Source organism: Cydia fagiglandana, chromosome 7 (genome assembly GCF_963556715.1).
Source record: "Cydia fagiglandana chromosome 7, ilCydFagi1.1, whole genome shotgun sequence".
Taxonomy (NCBI): Eukaryota; Metazoa; Arthropoda; class Insecta; order Lepidoptera; family Tortricidae; genus Cydia; species Cydia fagiglandana.
This window is the reverse complement of record NC_085938.1, coordinates 18,610,252-18,626,057: the sequence shown is the minus strand read 5'-3', so window position 1 is coordinate 18,626,057 and position 15,806 is coordinate 18,610,252.

The window sequence follows — 15,806 nt, the reverse complement described above, 5'->3', positions numbered from 1 at the left end:
GGACAAGCCATGACTCAGAACGGGGGTCATTCCCCTTTTCTCTGAGGCGCTTTCCAAGTTCCCCGAAAAGCTCTCGTGCCTCCCGTCCCCAGGGCCCAGCTGTCTCGACAGCGACGGGCACGAAGTCGTACGTGGCTCCCAGGGCAGAGTATTTCTGTCGCTTATTTTTGGCGGCAGTCTCTGCCGCCGAACCCGCCAATTCTGTAATTGTGATGGACAACGCGTCTTACCACAGCGTTCAAGTTGATAAGAAACCGACCATGACAAACCTCAAAAGTGAAATGCAGAACTGGCTGCGGCGTCACAATGTTGAATTTCCGGAAAAAATTAAAAAAGATCAACTGCAAATTCTTATAAATGCCACTCAAAAAGAGCCTGTTTACAGAATCGATGACCTCTTAAAAGCTCATGGGCACACAGTCCTGCGTTTACCTCCATACCATCCAGATCTGAACCCCATCGAATTGGTATGGGCTGATGTTATAAACAATATAGCGCAAAACCATATTCATTCTTCTCTAGATGAAAAGATAAACGCACTGAATTTATTATTTTCGGAGTTCACGGCAGAAAAATGGCAGAGGTGTGATGACCATGTCCAAAAAAATGAAAACGATTACTGGGATCGCGACAACCGTTTCGACAATATTATTGACCCCATAATAATAAATTTGCAGGATGACAATGATTCAAGTTCCGGTAGCGAAATGGAAGATGAAGATAAAAGTGAATCTATGTCAGAATAGTCACTGTATTCATTAACTAGAAGCTTATGTTTTTTTGTTTTTCGAACTGATTCTGTTTTAACTCTCGAAACTATTAATTTTTCCGATAATTACACATTAATTTGACTTATATTGGTTTTTTTATTTGTGCTTACCTAAAAATCGTATTGTACCATAATAAAAATTGGATATAATAAGTATGTACCTATACAGAGCCAAAATATTGTACTTCGGTATCTTCAGATCTATCCGACACGACGACAGACTCTTGTGTGTCCGTGATCTTTCCTGCCCGCACCCCGCCTCCCCGCGCATACCTAAGGAGCGGCACAGCGGTTGTGGTCAAGCTATAGTATTTATTGTTATAGCGGCAACAGAAATACATCATCTGTGAAAATTTCAACTGTCTAGCTATCACGGTTCGTGAGATACAGCCTGGTGACAGACGGACGGACGGACGGACGGACGGACAGCGAAGTCTTAGTAATAGGGTCCCGTTTTACCCTTTGGGTACGGAACCCTAAAAAGATATTATTTAATGCATAAAATTTGTCTTAAAAAAAAGAATAAATTAAATTTATCAAAAATATACATATATTGTTATATACATATAATGGAATAGTAGAGGTATAAACGATATAAAGTATATACCACAACTAATATTTTTTTGGCCTGAAATAATAAAAAATTAGACATCCTTTTAGAGGGGTTCCATTGCTATATTCAAGAATTGTGGATTTCGCTCCATCCTAATATGGAGTCTTCCGTTTGCCATGTCATAATTTGCCCCAGAAGTTGCACAACAAATAAACATTGCAAGTTACGCTACGTAGTCTGATATCATTATTATCTTATCAATCTGTTCATCAATTGAAAATCTTTTGGCTGATTTTCGATATTAGCAGTCACAAACTTTAATGATAACATTGATGACACAATTTCTAATTATAAATATGTTTCAGAGTAACTAGGTATTCGTAGGGTCTCGTAGTGTTTGTATCTGTTATTTCCCTGCAATTTAAGGATCAACACCAACTCAACTTGACATCATATCAGCCCAAAGACGTCCACAGCTGCTGGCCTCCCCCAAGATTACTACTACATACGTATATGTATACCGGGTGTGGCCTGTAATATGAGCAAAAAATTAAACCGTAGGCTTTACTCCTCATACTGACCAACATTTGTTCAGCGACTTTTAAAAATAACTTGTGGTTTGATTTTTAATTCATTTTAAAGTTTATTCTAAGACGCAATGTATTGCGAATTTTGTTATGTTTAAGGCGTGACAAGCAACGTCAATCACAATAATAATGGCGTGGCGATGGCGTCCATTGAAGATAATATTTATATTGTATGAAAAATAGAAAATCTAAATACTTCATAATTTTTAAAAGTTGTTGAACAAAAGTGTCACCGTTTGAGGAGTACAATCTATGTTTTAAGTATTTGCTCGTGTTACAGGCCACACCCTATACTCTGAGATACTACTTATGTATCTGCTCTGAGATAACTATAAATGTAAAAGTACCTACCTCTGACTGCCTGGATCCGTCTGTTACCTATTCACGAATCGGGGTCCCTTTGTTTCCCATAAAGTTTTAAGTCATAATATATTGTTTGTCATACTATCGTTAGTCATAAAACTGAAACCGTTAACTTTTCAGGATTTTCGTAAGGTTATTCTATAGATGGGTTAGGTTAGGTTAGGTTTGTTTTATGGCAATCCTGAAAAGTTACGCGTTTCTGAGATAAACAAATTATGACTCACGAAAATTCGGACAAACTAGTAGTTTATGTGACTGCTACATAATGAAAGGCATTAAAACACGAGTGTGGGTTTAAGAAACGAACGAAGTGAGTTTCTTAAAAGGATCACACGAGTGTTTTAATGCCTAATTATGTACAGTTACATACACTACTTTATCTACACACATATAATTACCTTCTTTTATATATTCACTAACCTCATATTTCAGTCGACATCCATCGTTGCTCTCTGGCGGAACTCGCAGATTTGAGAGGTGCCGTCTCCTTAAATATCTTTTTATCACTCATTTTATATGAAACTTTTGCTTAAAACTTATTCAGAAACAACAAAACAAAATAATTTTATACCTAAAACTAATTAAAAGATAAACTGTACGTCAAATGGCGGTAAATGAAAACTTTTTTCACACATATCACGTATCTGTAGTTTTTTTTTTAAATTCATAGACAAACGAATGAAGTCCCTATTCTCATGTCACTCGAGATAAAATGTCGTACGGTTTCTATTAAAAAAATATACTGAATTGACGTTTCGTATCGATAATTGTTTTAATATCTATGGATACTAGAATAGACACCCACTTGAGTTTTGACAGCTGTTCCAAATTTAAACTCATAACCTTACAAAAATCTATAAAGTTATAACTTTAAAGTACCGATTTTACCTACTACCACAGATAAGAAAGTACTCATAGTAAAATTGGTTGTCATAATGCTGGTCATTTCCTATGGTTTCTGAATGCATTTTAGAGGGTTAATGATATGTGCGTAGATAAAATACATTATGACATAAAACTATTTGGGAAACAATAGAGACCCTCACGAATCACCTATTCATGAATCGTATATCGCGAGCTATTTCTCGCTTATTGCCCTTATTAGCCTTTGGATCAGACTAGAGGGACTAATTAAGAGTGTTGTTCTTAGTACCATCTGCCGTAAGAGCAAAATAATACGAATAGGTACCTAACTAACCGCAAGTCACTATGGCTCGTATGTAGATACGCTATTTTGGTACAATCTATCATGGTTAAAATATCAATAATGGCGTATGCGTCATAAAACTGCCTACTGTTGTACGCCATTTTTGTGCTGATAGAAACAATTTATCAATGGGATTATATAAATAACAATGAACAGAGATTGTTATTTGGTGACGGACGCTGGTTGCGAACAAACGTTAGTATCTCAATAAATATTTACTTTTGGCTGTCTAAATCATTAACGAAAATTATTCTGCTAAATGTCACTTCGCGAATCAAATTTTATTTTGCCAAAAGGCCACGTGGCAACTCAATAATTTGTATGATTTCCTAACCTAACGGTTATAAAGAATTTTTGATATCAACTTACTAAATCTTACTACACAAATCCCAAACAGTATATTTTTCTAAGTTAACATAGTAGGTACGATGAATAAAAACTAATTTTTGTATGACCATTCCGCGAGTCAAATAAGTAATATACTTCATTTAAAACATATATAGTTGTAGAATAAGGCAATAGGTACTAAATAATCTACGAACCTAGGTATTCTTTTTTTTTTTTGCAGATGGTCAAGTTGTACAAATTCGACGTGAGCCCCCCGGCGAGGTCGTGCATGATAGCCTGTGAGCTCTTCAACATTCCCGTTGAGCTGATCGAGGTTAACTTTGCGGAGGGAGAGCATTTAAAACCCGAATATTTGAAGGTATGTGTAACATAGTCATCATCATCACCAAAAAACTGTTCAGGCCTTCTTTAATGACATTTTATAATAACCGGTCGTTAGCTATTGGCTGTGTTCGATATTGGGGTATCTTGTTAGAGGCAGTGTTCGCACCTGGCTGTTGTTATTTCGCACTTAAACACTGCACTTTAAAGGTCATTAAGCACTGTTACTTTTACTATTCTTACACTTAACTTCACTGTATCACTGTCACTTTATTGTTGGTTACTGATATGACATTGGAAAATATTTGACTCCATTGTTTTAGGAAAACACACCGTTAGCTAGTTTGCATTCTAAAAAGCGACACCTAGCGATCAATTCAGTAACTAAAGAAAATCTCAGTGACAAAGGTCACAAAGAGACAATTATTAGGACAATTTTATAAAATTAACTTCCAATGCGTTTTTTCTTTCAGAAAAATCCTTTACATACCGTACCTGTTCTGGAAGACGGCAGTGTGATCGTAAATGACAGGTATGTAAAAAGCACAGAAGCCGTTTGACAACTTTTGAAATCGCATCTTGAATTGATATATTCATATTAATATAGAAGAGGACAGTCTAGCAGCAGTGTGGCACCATAACGCACATATAGCACCTGCAAGAGGCATTGGAAGTATAGACAGAATACTCACACACACGCGCGTACACACACATCATAGTTTCACATGTTTTATCTTTCTTTAATTTTAATATTGTTGAAATTGGAACATAAAATGTCTATCATTGTAACATTACCTACGCTTGTAATCGAGAAGGAACTGGCTCTTGAGACACAGGGAAACCTACTGTGAGAGCCAGGAACCAATGTTATGCAACAACTCAAAGTTGCAATAAAGATTTTTTTTTATTGGAAGTCCAGTTTGAACACTGAGATATTAATTATCTATATCATATTATTTAAAACTAAGTGTATGCCCCTCCCCCTCTCCTGAGCCACGGTCACTCATCGACATCATCGTGAACCATGTCGCAATGCACGAAGGTTGATTGAGCTGAAGCTGAGCGTCAGTTGACGTCTTTGGGGGTCAAAGCGTTAAAAACTCATTTTAACTCCTGATTTTTGTTCCAGCCATGCCATCCTAATGTACCTCGCAGATGTATACGGCAAACAAGAATCCTTCTACCCGAAGGATCCGAAACAGAGGGCTCTTGTCAACCAGAAACTCTTTTTCAACGGCACTATTTTGTTCAACAGGCTGAAAAGCATAGCGGTATTTATATCTGGGCATTTTCACTTAAAAGTGTACCATTTACCTTTTTATCGAAAATCGATTAACTTTTGGGTTATTTCTACTCAGAATCACGAGGACTATCGATTTATATAAAATAAAATAGTATAATTCAGCCTATAACAGTTACGTCCCACTGCTGAGCACATGTCTCCTCTCATGCGCGAGAGGACTTGGGCTATAGTCCTCACGCTATCTATCGATTTAAAAAGAAAAAAATGTGTCCCAGAAAAAAATACAATTTTGTGACGCATTTTCACATTTTGTATGGACCGTCACAAAATTGACACCCAAAATTTTTATGAAAAACTGGGGACACTTTTTTCTTTGTTTAATAGTATAATAGTACTCGTGATTCTGAGTCTAAATAACCAAAAAGTTGATGATTTATTTAGTTGTGGTACCATTTTTTCTGAAACCGGCTTCTATGTCCCTACTATTGTGTCTGTGTATGTATGTTTGTTTTTCTACCTTTTCACGCTTAAATCACTGGCCGAATTTAGACAGTTGACATATAGAATCTTCCGTTTGCCATATCATAATTTGCCCCAGAAGTTGCACAAGAAATAAACATTGCAAGTTATGCTACGTAGTAGTCTGATATCCTTATTATCTTATCAATCTGTTCATCAATTGGAAATCTTTTGGCTGATTTGATATGGATAGTTATCAACAGTCACAAACTTCAATGATGAAATTGGTGACACAATTTCTATTTATAAGTATTTTTGACCAATTAGGCATTTGTAGGGACTCGTAGTGTTTTTATCTCTAATTTTAGGATCAACATCAACTCAACAATATAAAAGATTTGACCCATTGAGAAGAACGACATAATAAAAATATTCCTTTATTTGGTCAGAATTTGGCAGAATTGAAATAAAAAAGAAATATGGATCGAGGGGACAACTTAAAATCAATGTTACTTCTTCCGCAGTACCCCCTCTTCGTGGAAGGAATCACGGATATCCCTAAAAAGAACCTCGACGCCATCGAGGAGGCGTACGGCTTCCTTGAGGAGTTCCTGTCCCGGACCAAGTATCTGGCTGGTGACAATATCACCATAGCCGACATTGCGGCGTACGCTACAGTCACTGGCCTAGTTGTAATTAAGGAGCACAACGCTCAAAAGTAAGTATCCCACACACCTAATAACCACATGAATAAGGATTCATCAGAAAAACCATTAGGAATGGAACATTCAATAAAATTCAAATGTTCCTAATGGTGACAGTCCATTTCTTGCACTTCCTTTTACTATGGAAATTGACAATAACACCGACGCGTTCAGTACCAGTAGTGCAGCTGCGGTCAGAAATGGAATGTTACCATAAGAATGACAAAACTACATTTTTGCTGTCTTTTACAGATACCGTAACATCGGGGTACTTTAGCTCATGGGGGTTACTTTGTCCCAAAACGAAAAAAAGATTGAACTTCCCGTCACGCTGCACGTCAGGACCTATCGATGTATTTCGCGCTATTCATCGATAGATGACCGTATGGGGCGGTGGGTAGAAACAGTTTCACGTTAACAACGCTGATTAGTCAGTCCATAATTTCGGTCACAAGTTGTTACCTATAAACTACGCGATTCTATAATGTGCAAACTTTTTCTCGAAACAAAGAAAGCAAATAAGTTTAAGTGTTTGATTGTTATTAATCGTAACAGATATGTATCTAGGATCCTAATGTGATATAAATCATAGAATTTAAGACATTATTGTGAGAAGTATATGTTATTGAAAATCAAAGTATTCTTTGGCTATCGTTTTCGGGTTTCTTTGACCCATGGGAAAACATTTCCTTCAGAGAGAACAGCGACGCAGATATAGTCTCGCTTCATCTACTGAAGCTCTCATAACGGCACGAGATCAATCTGCTAACTAAGAAGACAATTTACTATTGACGCAGGTTATAAATCGCGATCCCAGGAACAGCAGCCAGTGGTTCGTCCTGTGCTGGAGCACTGGATGAACCACAGGCTCAGGTTTCAAAGACAGATTCTCTAGATTGTAATGGAATTAATGAAAACAAAGATAAAGAACATCTGCCGCATAAGTTTAATATCTTATAAAATGATTATCAATTTTTAAGACTGATTAGTTACAGTCGACTGTTAACTAGGTGCCTACCTAGTAAAATAATTCTATAGGAAAACTAATTTTTCATATGATAATTATAGTTATACACGTTAACTATTTTTAATGATTATGATTATGATCGATAAGTTTAGAAGGTTTTTCTGATTGTTTTGGCAAAGTTTTTATTAAAAAACCATGTTTAATAGATTTATTACTTTGTGTTGATTAGTTTGCTTTTTTAGTGTAATAAAAACAAATGAATCTTACTACTATGTCCTTATTTAATATACATGTGTATTGTGTAATAAATTTAAACAGCTTTCTTTGCGCTTTTATTGCATACCGTTACGTTGTACTCAATGAAAAATCGATGGCCAAAGAAACCCGCTTGAAAGCGCAACTTTGGCTCAAACTTTGCGAAAAATTAAAAAATATTTAGAGGTTGATTTATTAAGTTTTACGTATGTGCATGAGTTGATTATACCCACAATTAAATACCTATGAGTATAAAAGTGTCATAATGCGATTAAAATTGAAGTGCTCAAACGAAAAGTAAAAAGTATCTTGATTTTGGGACAAAGTACCCCGATGTTACGGTACCCTAAAACGCAGGCGTGGCTACAGGATCTAGAAAAACGACCTTACGTTCAAAAGGGCAACGCAAAAGGTGCCGAGGAGTATAAACAGCTTCTTAAATCCAAACTTGGTTAAGCTAAAACAGATGGAGTGTTGTGTGTTGCATACTCTTTGGAGTATCATCATCAATCATCATATCATTCTTATTTCTAGTTATCTAAATTCAAAATTATTAAGAAGAAAAAGGAAATTGTCATATTGTGTTATGTTTGGTTTCGATTTGGCTGTCACAGAAGAACGTGTTTTTCTCATCCATTTGTAAATATTATCATAATTAAATCCATAATTCACCAGGTAATATCTCACTTTTATTTCCACTCATATACAGTCCACCTTCCCCATCTTTTTCATTGGTCATTCGCCTCATTTATTCAGCGCCTATTTAGTTTGACAGTTACGTTTTCGTGTTTTCATTTCATTTTCTTTTATTGTTTACATTCACATATTCACTTAGTTCTCATCGTATGATCACCCGTAGCAAAAGTAAAATAATGTCGGCTAATCCCGACACCGATTTAGCACCTCCGCAGCCCCACAGCTCTGTTCCGCCAGGCGATAGGGCACCTAGCGTACACACGGCGCAAAGCAAATCGTCCCGTTCGTCGGCGACCGTGAAGGCACAAAAAGCCGCAGCTGAAGCGCTCGCCCTGCGCCGCCGCTTGGAACGAGAGCAGGAGCTTGCCGCCCACGAGCGCGACCGCGAGCAGGTGCTCGCCCAACGTGAGCGCGAGCGTGAACGTCACCTCGCGGAGTTGCAGCGGCTGGTTGAGGAGAGCGAGCTACAAGCCGAGCTCCAGGCTATCGACGCCGATGCCGAAAACAGCCGCGCTAGTCATCGGAGCTCTACACGGGTGAGCGTAGATAGAACCAAAAAATGGATAGAAAATCACGACTTTGACACTTGTGTTAATAAGGACAATCCTGCAGTAGGATGCGAGCAACGTTTCTCTGTTCCATCTCCCGGCCTCGCGGTACCACGACCGAAGGCCACTTGGGTATCTGCATTCCCTATTAACTAGGGCATGCAGTACCGGTCCCGGTACCAAGAATTTCATTTCCCGGTTCTGGGCATGGCCGGAACCGGGATTCCCGGTTCTTCCCGGTTCCCAAGGCATTTTATGATAATTTCCAAGAAATTGTTGTTTGCGACTTATTTTCATATAAATAATTGCGGAAGTTAATAACCTATTAATAAATTACCTATTTCATTAAAAAAAAGACACTTTAATTGGTGTTCCAACCTATTTTACGAAATTTATGTAACCGGCACAAAAGTAAACGTACTAGTGCTCAAAATGCTAATGCCTAATAGATGACACCTTGCTGTCATCTCTATTGGCAATGACTTAAGTTTCAAGATGACATGTACTTTGGGACCGCGTCGAGTACCAGTATGTTTATCTTACTGAGCGATGTTTCAGATAAAAACAAAATTGAAATAGAAAACTGCGTAAATTTTTACAATTTACCATTATCCGTAATATTGATTGAAAATATTGGAATGCCTACTTTAATAGGTTAATTTGTCGGGTTATTACCATTATTAAATGTTATTTAATGTCCCGAGCTAATGTACAAAATATTACTACTCGATCGTACTATTGAAATGGGAATAAATAGTCATATGATGAGAACCGGGAAGTACCGGTACCGGGTCTTCAGTACCGGTTCTTTTGACACTATAAAATTCCCGGGAATTCCCGGGAATTTGAGAACCGGGAATTCCCGGGAGCATGCCCTACTATTAACTCTCTCAATCGCCAATCAGAACCTGGAATCGCTACCAAAGCGTCCGAGGCGGCCGGCTTTGTGCTCCCGCTCGTTCCCACGGACGTCGGTCAATCCGAGGCGGCCGGCCTTAGGCCTCCGCTCATTCCCACGGATCTTGGCCAATCCGAGGCGGCCGGCTTTAGGCCTCCGCTCATCCCCACGGACCTTGGCCAATCCGAGGCGGCCGGCTTTAGGCCCCCGCTCGTTCCCACGGATCTTGGCCAACCTATACTCTTGCAAGCGGTAGCTGACACCGCGGCCGCAGCGAAGGCCCTCGCTTCAGCTTCCAGTGTAAAGAAACTGGAATTACCTCAATTTATGGGTAACACGCTGCAATGGTTACAATTTAAACGTATCTACAATGTTACAAAAAATAACTTTTCTCCTCTAGATAATATTAATCGGCTCCATAATGCGCTCCGCGGCCCCGCGCGTGACGCTGTGGCGGCGCTCTTGATGTCCACGGAGGACCCTGAAGAGGTCATGCGCGCTCTCGAGGACAACTTCGCCCGCCCCGAGCTCATCGTCTACAAAGAGGTCAATGCATTAAAGAACCTTCCACGCCTGGGTAATGACTTGAAAGAACTTGGAATACTCACTAATAAGGTACGCAATTCCATTTCCACAATAAAGTTATTAAATCACTTGGAATACTTGTATTCTCCTGAGTTATTTCACGCCGTATTAGGGAAACTTAATCCTACAATGAAAATTCGGTGGACAGACTTCGCCACACTAGATGCCACAGGACGTCCTAAACTTGAAATTCTGTCTGACTTTTTAAAACGCGAGTTCGATCAACATATTCGTTTCGGGTTGTCACCAGAGTTTAGTGCTACACAACCGCAACACAATAACGAAAAAATACAAAAGCGTGAAATCGTTCACAATATTAATGTGCAATCAAAATCGTCAATTAAAGGCGATCGTACTAAAAAACAAGCCTGTGTATTTTGTAACAATGAGCACAATATTAAGGATTGTTCAAAATTTAAATCTTTATCTGTCGACGAACGATGGCAGTGGCTACGTGAAGCGAAAGTTTGCTATAGGTGTTTAAAGGCTAGTCCACACAAGTGGAATGCGTGCCAGGTGAAGCCGTGCGGCGTTGACGGCTGCTCTTTTCGTCACCATGCGCTTCTCCACCAACAGTCACCGCCGGCTCCGCTAGTCAACGTTCTTCATGACCAGGCAACAAACAATGAAATTGATAATTCAATTAATATTGAAAACGATACGTCACTTACTTCCTCTTACCAACCCACCGACGACAAAGTAATAGTGTCTACTACCTCTACCGGCACACAAAAATCTAACGAAAAAATAGCTCTCCACCCGCGCGCGCATCTAAAGATCGTGCCTGTCACTGTCACGGGCCCTACTGGATCCTGTAACGTGTACGCGTTCCTTGATGACGGGAGCACTGCGAGTCTTATAGATTCCATTATTGCCACGCGCATAGGGGCGACCGGGCCAAAAGAGACCATTACAGTGAATGGTGTGTGCCAACTTCAATGTCAGACTACTATATCATATGTCGATTTTGAAATTAAGGGTAGGTATACAAATGAAACGTTTTCAGTGAAAAATGCTCGTTGCGTGGATAATGTAGGTTTGCGAACACAGTCACTCAAACGTGAAGCGCTTGAATCTTTTTCACATTTGACCGATGTAGCCGATGTTCTTACATATGAAGACGCTACACCGACTATTTTAATAGGCGCCGAACATTGGTACTTGTCAATCCCCCGTGACGTTCGTGTTGGTGGAATCAACGAGCCAGCCGCTGTTTTGACAGTACTAGGCTGGGTTTTGTATGGCGTTGTTTCCAGCAAAACGAAGTTGGTTGAATTTATTAATTATACACACGCCGACATAATTAATGATGAGAACTTAGAGTCTTTAATCAAAGAACAATATAAACTCGACTCCATAGGAATCACTAAAACTGAAACGTTACATAGCAAACAAGACCAGCGCGCAATTGACATTTTGGAAGCAACTGCCAAACGATTGCCCTCTGGTCGATTTGAAGTAGGCATGCCTTGGCGTGACGGTATACAGCGTGTCCCTGATAGTTACCCACAGGCGATGTCACGTTTTTTAAGTTTGGAACGGCGCATGTGTAAAGAGGTTGAGTTTGCTAAGGCGTACAACGCATTTATTAACAATATGCTAGCTAAGGGTTACGCAGAGGAATGTGCGCCAGATACTTACTACGGGCAACACAATAAAAATTCTGACAACACTGACAACATACGCCTCTACCTTCCACATTTCGGCGTTTACCACCCTCAAAAACGAAAGGTTAGAGTAGTCCATGACGCAGCAGCCGGGAATGAGGGAGTTAGCCTGAACTCCTTACTGCTGTCGGGTCCTGACCTGCTCCAGCCTCTGCTTAAAGTCTTGTTTCGCTTTCGGGAAAGTTGTGTTGGGATAACCGCAGATATCAAAGAGATGTTTCCTCAGGTGCGAGTTCGAGACCAAGATAGGGACGCTCTTCGATTTCTGTGGAGACCCGATAAGACGATTGCCATTAAGGAGTACAGAATGACGTCTGTCATCTTCGGTGCCTGCTGTAGCCCCTTTATTGCGCAATTTATTAAAAACAAAAATGCTCTTGAACATGCCGAATCGTATCCACAAGCCGTGGACGCCATTTTGTTTAGTCACTACATGGATGACTACATCGACTCGCAAGATGGCGTCAACGAAGCTGCTCAGTTAGCGGCAGACACAACGCCGCCTGTTTTGAGATGCGAGGATGGATCTCCAATGAGCGAGAGGCTCTTAAACTTGTCCCCGATGACCTTAGAGCCGCTCAGTCGTTGGAAATCGACCTTGGAGAACCTACCAACAGCATCCGAGCCCTAGGCATAGCATGGAATCCTACCTTAGATATGTTAGGGTTTCGCACCGGTTTAATAGAAACGATCCCTACTTCACTAACAAAACGAAAGGTGCTGTCACATGTCATGCGCGTTTACGACCCACTGGGTCTTTTAGGACCTTTAACTACTATTTAAGGGACGTATATTGTTTCAACAGACTTGGAGATCTAACATCGATTGGGATACCGAACTCCCACAGACCGAAGCATCGAAGTGGTTTGAATGGTTTCAAGACCTTTTAAAGGTTTCTTCGTTAAAGATTCCGCGTTGGTATTCAAAGATAAGAGGCTCGGAACCTTCCTACCGAGAACTGCACGTTCTTGCGGATGCAAGTGAGCTCGCCTACGCTTGCGTTGCATATTGGCGATAGGTGTACCCTGATGGTAATGTCGAGCTCACTCTCATCGCAAGCAAAGCGAGAGTCTCTCCTCTGAAACCAATGTCTATCCCGCGTTTGGAACTGCAAGCCGCTTTGATAGCTTCCCGAATCGCACTCGTTATCAAGGACAGCCATCGCAAAAAACCAAGGCGCACATATTTTTGGACTGATTCGATGACTGTCCTCCAATGGTTGCGTAGTGATACACGAGCCTTTAAGCCTTTCGTTGCCCACCGCCTCGGCGAAATTTTGGAAAATTCTGCTGTCAAAGACTGGCACTGGGTACCGACAGACTTGAATGTGGCTGATGACGCAACTAGACTTCGCCCAATTGATCTGACGGGTTCACATAGGTGGTTCTCTGGCCCATCATTTCTTTTAAAATCCCCAGAGGACTGGCCCACAGAGCCACTGAATGTCACACCAGTCCGCGAAGAACTTAAATGTCAACCAAACGATTTGGTGGGGCTGACCTCAGTCAATACAGTTTTGCCAACTCCAGTCACGGCAAATTTTGAACATTTTAATGACTGGCTTTGTTTGTTACGTGCCACAGCCCGGGTGCATCAAGCTGCGGCAATTTTCGGTAACATTTTGGCCTCGATTCGAAATTCAAACTCAAATGATAGCGGAGCGATTTTCTCCCGCTCGCGTTGTTCATCAGCATCCACCACTCACACACCCTTGAATGCCGACCTGATGAAAGCCGCTGAAAGGCACATTTTACAACGGATTCAACTGGACAGTTTCTCTCAAGAATTCCACTACATCGTCAACTCGAAACCGATTCCTTCAAACAGCCGCCTCATCAAACTATCACCCTCTCTGGGAGAAGATAATTTAATTCACTTGGCTGGAAGGATAAAAGCCGTAGAAGACATCGATCCTGAATCACGATTCCCGATCCTACTCGATGGTTGTCACCCCGTCGCACGGCTGTTAGTACAGTACTACCGCAAACGAGCAGGTCATGCGAATAACGAATACGTCATCAATGAACTAAGGCAAAGGTTCTGGCTTTTGAGGCTCCGAGACACAGTCCGATTAATCGCTCACAAATGCCTTCTCTGCAAGATTCGCAAATCGAAGCCTATGAACCCTGCCACTGGAGACCTACCTCCTCAAAGGCTCGCTCACCACCAGCGAGCATTTACATTTACTGGCCTAGATTATTTTGGCCCTGTCAATGTTACTGTGGGCCGCCGCCACGAGAAACGTTACGTGGCCCTTTACACATGCCTTACAACAAGGGCATTACACCTGGAATTGGTACACAGCCTTTCTTCAGACTCCGCCATAATGAGTTTGAGACGTTTCATCGCCAGACGAGGTATCCCAAATACAATTTACTCAGACAACGGGACCGCCTTTATTGGAGCAAACCGCATCCTACGTCAATTCTACTCAGATGATATTCAAGAAGAGGCGGCGACAAGAGGAATCAAGTGGAGTTTCATCCCCGCTGCAGCACCGTCGTTTGGAGGATGTTGGGAGCGCCTCGTTAAAACAGTGAAAGTGGCGCTGAGGGCGACACTTAATGAAAGGTTTCCCAAGGAGGAGACTCTAGTAACGCTTCTAATGGAAGCCGAAGCGATCGCGAATTCTCGCCCACTGACGCACGTCTCCACAGACCCAGAGGACCCAACCAGCCTTACACCTTTCCACTTTCTAATTGGGTCTCCATCAAATCAAACCCTGCCATCGACCTTAGAAGACCGTGACCTGTTCGGCCGCTCAGAGTGGAAGAAGGCGATAAGGTTATCAGACCACTTCTGGAAACGCTGGGTGCGTGAAGTATTGCCGACGATGCAAACACGGCTAAATGCAAAGGGAGATCGTGGCCAGGAACTTCAAATAGGAGATGTGGTTATTATAGTGGATGAATCCCTGCCGCGCGGAACATGGCCAAAAGGAAGGGTAACCAACATGTTCCCTGGAAAAGATGGCGTGAATAGGGTGGTGGACGTTGCGACGGCTGGGGGTACACTACGCCGTCCCCTCAAGAAACTTATTAGGCTTACTACTTAAGGCTTAATGAATGTATCCACTTAGATTAGTTGGTGCATAGCTGCACGAGGGGCAGGATGTTGCATACTCTTTGGAGTATCATCATCAATCATCATATCATTCTTATTTCTAGTTATCTAAATTCAAAATTATTAAGAAGAAAAAGGAAATTGTCATATTGTGTTATGTTTGGTTTCGATTTGGCTGTCACAGAAGAACGTGTTTTTCTCATCCATTTGTAAATATTATCATAATTAAATCCATAATTCACCAGGTAATATCTCACTTTTATTTCCACTCATATACAGTCCACCTTCCCCATCTTTTTCATTGTGTTTTTTGCGTAATATGATAATTGTGTTTTTATTCTAACTGAAATAAATATTATTATAAATACAAGCATTATTTAGAGGTATTTCAATATTTTACTCTCCTTATCTGAATAGGATCTAAATTTCAAAACTTAATTTTATTAGGTATTTATACAAAAAAACCGGGCAAGTGCGAGTCGGACTCGCGCACGAAGGGTTCCGTACCATAATGCAAAAAAAAAACAAAAAAAAGCAAAAAGAAAACGGTCACCCATCCAAGTACAGACCCTT